Source organism: Vigna radiata, chromosome 4 (genome assembly GCF_000741045.1).
Source record: "Vigna radiata var. radiata cultivar VC1973A chromosome 4, Vradiata_ver6, whole genome shotgun sequence".
Classification (NCBI taxonomy): Eukaryota; Viridiplantae; Streptophyta; class Magnoliopsida; order Fabales; family Fabaceae; genus Vigna; species Vigna radiata.
Window position 1 is genome coordinate 10262901 of NC_028354.1, and position 6742 is coordinate 10269642.

The following is a 6742-nucleotide window of genomic DNA, read 5'->3' on the forward strand; positions in this document are numbered from 1 at the left end:
ATGGAGGAGAATTTCAAGCCAGTAGCTCAACCTCAGAGAAGATTGAATCCTGTGATGAAGGAAGAAGTGAGAAAAGAAGTCTTGAAGCTACTTGAGGCTGGAATCATATACCCAATTTCTGACAGTGCCTGGGTGAGTCCTGTACAAGTTGTCCCAAAGAAAGGTGGGATGACAGTTGTTTGTAATGATAAGAATGAACTCATACCCACAAGGACTGTAACTGGATGGAGGATGTGCATAGACTATAGGAAGTTGAACAAAGCCACAAGGAAGGATCATTTTCCCCTTCCTTTCATGCATCAGATGTTAGAGAGGCTAGCAGGCCAAGCTTTCTATTTATTTCTGGATGGTTATTCTGGATATAACCAAATTGCTGTGGATCCAAAAGACCAAGAAAAGATAGCTTTTACTTGTCCATTCAGTGTTTTTGCTTATAGAAAAGTGCCATTTGGATTATGCAATGCTCCAGCAACGTTCCAAAGATGTATGCAGGCTGTCTTTTCAGATTTAATTGAAAAATGCATTGAGGTCTTCATGGATGATTTTTCAGTGTTCGGAAGTTCATTCAACCTTTGCTTGTCAAATCTGGAGATTGTTCTTGAAAGATGCATCCAGACGAACCTTATTCTCAATTGGGAAAAATGCCATTTCATGGTTACTGAAGGTATTGTGCTGGGTCATAAAATTTCATCTAAAGGCATTGAAGTTGACAAAGCTAAAGTGGAAGTCATTGAAAAGCTTCCTCCACCGACGAACGTGAAAGGGATAAGAAGCTTTCTTGGGCATGCTGGTTTTTATAGAAGATTTATCAAGGACTTCTCAAAGATTGCTAAGCCATTATGCAGCCTTTTGGTAAAGGACACACCTTTTGTTTTGGATGAAGAGTGTTTAAATGCATTCAGAATTTTGAAGGATAAGCTAATCTCAGCACCAGTGATCATTGGTCGAAATTGGGACCAAGAGTTTGAATTGATGTGTGATGCTAGTGATTATGCCATAGGTGCTGTCCTTGGCCAAAGAAGAGTAAAAGTCTTTCATGCCATTTACTATGCCAGCAAAGTTCTAAATGGAGCTCAACTTAACTATGCCACAACTGAGAAAGAATTTCTGGCAATTGTGTATGCATTGGAAAAATTCAGACCTTATCTCATTGGTTCCAAAGTAATCATCTACACGGACCATGCTNCAATAAAGTACTTGCTGACCAAACCGGATTCTAAACCAAGATTGATAAGATGGGTTCTTCTGCTACAAGAGTTTGATTTAGAGATCCGGGATAAAAAAGGAAGTGAAAATGTCATTGCTGACCATCTCTCCAAGCTTGTTAATGAAGAAGTTACCACTAAGGAGAGAGAAATTCGTGAAGAGTTTTGTGATGAGAATTTGATGATGGTGCAACAGAGGCCCTGGTTTGCAGACTTAGCCAATTTCAAGGCTGCAGGGATTCTCCCAGATGATCTTTCATGGCAACAAAAGAAGAAATTTTTAAATGATGCTAAACAATTTGTTTGGGATGATCCTTATCTCTTCAAATTAGGTGCTGATGGTTTGTTGAGGCGTTGTGTTACTGCAGAAGAAGCAGCAAGCATCTTATGGCATTGTCATAACTCGCCATGTGGTGGACATTTTAATGGTGAAAGAACAACTGCCAAGGTTTTGCAATCTGGATTTTATTGGCCGACAATTTTCAAAGATGCTTATGCTCATGCAAAGAGTTGTGATAAGTGCCAAAGAGTCGGTACCATCTCAAGAAGGCATGAGATGCCACTGTAGAATATTCTTGAAGTTGAGGTCTTTGATTGTTAGGGAATTGATTTTGTTGGTCCCCTACCCTCTTCATTTAATAATGAGTACATTCTAGTTGCAGTGGACTATGTCAGCAAGTGGGTGGAGGCAGCAGCATGCTAAAAGAATGATGCCAACACTGTCATCAAATTCCTAAAAAGGAACATTTTCTCAAGGTTTGGGGTGCCCAGAATTCTGATTAGTGATGGTGGATCTCATTTTTGCAACTCTCAGCTTGAAAAGTTACTAAAGCATTATGAAGTGAGGCACAAGGTTGCTTCCCCATACCATCCTCAGACCAATGGCCAAGCCGAGGTTTCCAATAGAGAGATTAAGAGGATTCTTGAGAAAACAGTCTCTTCTTCAAGAAAAGATTGGTCAGCAAAGCTGGATGATGCTTTATGGGCCTACAGGATTGCATTGAAGACATCAGTGGGCATGACTCCATTTCAGCTAGTCTATGGTAAAGCTTGTCATTTGCCAGTGGAGATGGAACATAAAGCTTATTGGGCTTTGAAGTTTCTAAACTTTGATCCTACCCTGTCTGCTGAGAAGAGGAAGCTACAACTTCAAGAGTTGGAAGAGATACGACTCATAGCCTATGACAACTCCAAGAATTACAAGGAAAAAGTCAAGTTGTATCATGATAAGAAGCTTCTCAAGAGAGACTTTCAATCTGGTCAACAAGTTCTTCTCTTCAATTCTAGATTCAAGATCTTTCAAGGCAATCTGAAGTCAAAGTGGTCTGGACCTTTCACCATCAAGGAAGTAAAACCTCATGGAGCCATTGAATTGATTGATCCTTCCTCAAAAGATCCAGAAAGAAGTTGGGTGGTAAATGGTCAGCGTTTGAAACACTACTTGGGTGGTGAGATTCAGCGTCTCACCACAATAATCCATCTCTCCGACCCTTGAGCATAACAATGTCAGGCTCGTGACGTTAAACAAGCGCTTGCTGGGAGGCAACCCAGTTTTCTATCCCTTCTCTTGTGTGTTTTTCTTATTTTGTTATGTTTTGATTGTTGAAGTTGGTTTGATTGTCTTTAGTTCAAGTTAGTTGTTTAGGAATTGTGCTTTTGTTTGAAGTTTGTGTTAGATTGATGGATGTTGAGTGTTGTGATGTCTTGCTGTGATCAGGCTCAAACAAAGTTGTTTATGTGCATTCTGGTATGTTGGTGCTTGGTTAAGCTTAGTTTGTTGAATTGAGGCATGTTTTATGTGTTTTTGTTGTCAAAGTCAAATCTTGAGTTGGAAGGTTGAAAAAGCTTTTTAGTGGACATTTGATTTAGAATTCTAGCACTCAATTTCACTCCCTATTGATTTGAACAAGTTTGTGTAGTGGAAACACTTTGATCTGGGCTGAATTGAGTGTTTAGAAATGTCTAAAATCAAAAGTCAAAGTTGAGTTGGACCATTTTTCTGTTCTGCAGAATTCTGCAGCAAATCTGCATAATTGGCGCTGGGCGCCACTTATCTCACACCCAACGCCATTTCTCCATGCATTAGGTGAGAAACAGCAGCAATCCACGCCCAGCGCGACCTTTTTGGCGCCGAGCATGAACGTGCAGACTTTGAGTCTGATTTGGGCTGATCTGCATTGGGCCCATTTGGCAACTTTCCTTCATTTTCCTAAGCCCTACCTTGCACCCACCCCACTCTCCTCTACACGAACTCTGTCCCACTCAACCCCACTCTCTCCCTCTCACTCAAACTCTATTCTTCTCCCTAACCCAAACCCTTCCTCCACTTCAACTCCCTAACCCTCTTAAAGTTTCCTATTCCCCTTCCCTCCTCACCCACATTCTCCATTTTTCCCTTTCCACTCTCCAATTTCCTCTTCCCCCAAACCCACATTTTTTTCCCCTTCCTCTAATACTCCTCATTCCCACTCACGCACTACCCTAACCTTTTCACTCACATTTCTTCCCCCAACGGAGGCTGCTGCTGTCACCCCACCAACGGCCCAACCCACGCATTATAACCACCACCCCTTCTCAGTTTCTCCACTGCCCACCAAGTGTTCGGTGCATTGCCAAGCTTAGAGGCCACAATTTTGCCACTGCATTCTCACTGGTCCAAGTCCTCAATTTCACATTTCAACCCTCTCCAATTCAAGTAGGCCATGACACCTTTCTCCTTTTCAAAATTTTAATTTGTGATATGCTTGGTTGTGATTTGTGTGAAATTGGGTGGAGAATTTTCTTGATTTGCCTATGCTTGATTGTTTGTGATTGCTTGAACCTTGGCATACATCCTGCACATTTGCCTCACCCATTGAGTTAAGAGTGAGCCATCACTGCACATGCAGAATTTTTCTGCATAATGTCTCTGCACACTTCACGCCCAGCGCCAGGCGCCACTTTCTCTGCACCTGAAGCTGGAAAAAGGGGCTTTCCAGCAGGCTTTCACGCCCAGCGTGACCCAACTCGCGCCAGGCGTCATTTTCCCTGCACCAGAATTTAAAAAAAATAGGGCCTTCCAGCAAGCTTTCACGCCCAGCGTCACCTCTCTGCACCCACCTTTTTCAATTTTTTTTGTGTTCTTTCCCTCTTTTCTTCTTTCCTTTGGTTCCCACACATTATTGTGATCCACTTTGCCTATTGTGTGCTTCTGATTGAATGCTTATGGTTATCTCTTTTGCATGCTAACATGTCCCACCATTTGCTTCCATTTGTTTACAGGCATGGCGTCATCCTCTAATCCCAAAAGAATCAAGACGATTAGCCATAAGAAGGACAAAGGCAAAAAGAAGAGCAGCTTCTATAGCCACCATTTCCTCTCTAAGAAACATGAGGACCATTTTCAAGTGATTCAGAATCGTAGACTGTTGATGGAGAGGAAAGTGGAAAAGTTGTATATGGATGCTCCTACTTTTGTTGATGAGCTTGAGAGGAGGAATTGGGCACGCATTCTCACCTACCCTGAGCCGGCAAGCATAACAATTGTCAAAGAATTTTACGCGAATGCTCGACATTTCTTTGATGAGGAAGAACCATTCCTCAGCTATGTAAGGGGCAGAAGGGTACCATTTGACGCTCTCACCATCAACTCCTTCTTAGGCACTGATTGACCTGAAGAACTTGCCTCTTGCGAGTATACTGCCGCACGTTCTGATGACTTTAGGGACGTGGACATTGAGGAGGTGGAGCGTGCTCTTTGTGTTCCGGGGGGGCATTTCAATAGAAACGCTAATGGCAAACCTCTTCATGTTAAACGTTCTCTCCTCACCCCTGTGAACCAGTATTGGGTAGCTCTCATACATGCCAACATTAGCCCCTGCTCACATGTTTCTGATCTCATCACCTCTCGTGCTATCCTTCTGTACTTTATCTTGCAGTGTCGGCAGATAAGTTTGGGTCAACTAATCGCCACTGAAATTTTTGATTTTGCCCAATCTGCTAACCTGAAGACCCCCCTTGGCTACCCTTCTCTCATTACCTATTTGTGTGCATTAGCTGGGGTGGACACTTCGGAGGCTCCATTCGAGCGGCCACAACAGAAGATTGATAGGGCATACTTCAAGCAACACTGCATGTCTAATGCGGCTGGCATTCCTGCTCCTGGTCCTCAGCAGCCCCATGTCCCCGACCAGCCTCCTCAGCCTGTCCACCAGGACCCACAGGACGCCTTCTCGATGATGAAGATGCGTCAGATGTTATAGCACTTGAGTGCACAGATGGCGGCTGTTAACAGGATAGGTCAGGCGCAGGCAACGATGATGCGGCAGGCTTTTGCAGCTAGTCACCTTGATTTCATGACCCCAGCCGAGTACTCTGCATTCGTTGCTTGGCCTGGGGACCAGCCTCACACTATGGGGGGAGGTGGCACCTCGGCTGGAGTTGGAGCGTAGGCCATGGATGAAGATGGCTCTGATGAGGTTAATTTTGATGGTGGAACCGAGATCCTTGAGGATGACGTGGATGAGGATGATGACTGAAGCTTGGATCAGGCTCAGTCACTGCACTTCATTTTGGGGGATACCATTTATTTTTTCTGTCATGTTTTTAATTTCTAGTTTTATTTTAAAACTCTGGTTTAGTTTCTCTTTTCAGTGTTTGAACTTGGCTTGACGGAGTTTGATGACATTGTTTCGATATCAAGTACTCTTTTTGATTGTGAAAATTGTTTTGTGCTGGCTCGATTGGTTTGATTTCTCTGAGATGATAGGTTTGAGATGTGAAGAATTGATTGTGGTTTCTCATGACTGTTTGAGATTATGCTAGGTTTTGCTTGTGGTCAATATACAGGGAATTGTGTTTGAAAACAAAAATGTGGAACCCTTAGAATCCTAGTGAGATGTTGTGCCTCAGAATTTTTGTTGAACGATAACTTTGGAATCTCAATTGACTTTGCCTGATTGTCTCTATGTGAATCATTTACTTGCTTGTTTCATGTGATCAAGGCCATCTTGTCCTTCTTTCTTGTCGATGTTTTGAACCCTAACACTATGAACCTGGAAGAAACAGTGACCCCATTCTTGAGCCTTTTGACCAATATTGCAAACTTTGACCTCCTTACCTTGAGTTAAGTGGAGCATTCATTCTGGTAGAGGAAAATGTTTAAGTTTGGGGTGGTTGATGTTACAAAAAGAAATTGACAAGAAAAAGAAAAAGAAAAATGTGAAGAAAAAGAAGAAACAGGAACAAGAGCAAGAAAAAGAATCAATAGATGAAAAGTTGGAAAAAGAATTGAAAATTGGTTGTAAATTCTTGACGTTAAGAAGAGGATTTTGTTGACTTGTGCTGATTTGAATGCTCTCTTAGCTCAAGGTGCTTCGTTGTCCAGAAAAACCAATTTTTCTTTCTTAGCCCAACCAAAATACAAGCCTTGAAAGTCCTTGTGATGCAAACTTGCAGGTGAATGTTTTCATTGTGGTAGAAATGAAAGGCAAAGTTGAATTGTGTGACCTTGTGTTGCTAAGAGTGAGAAACACACATCCTTATACACCAGTGTGCTT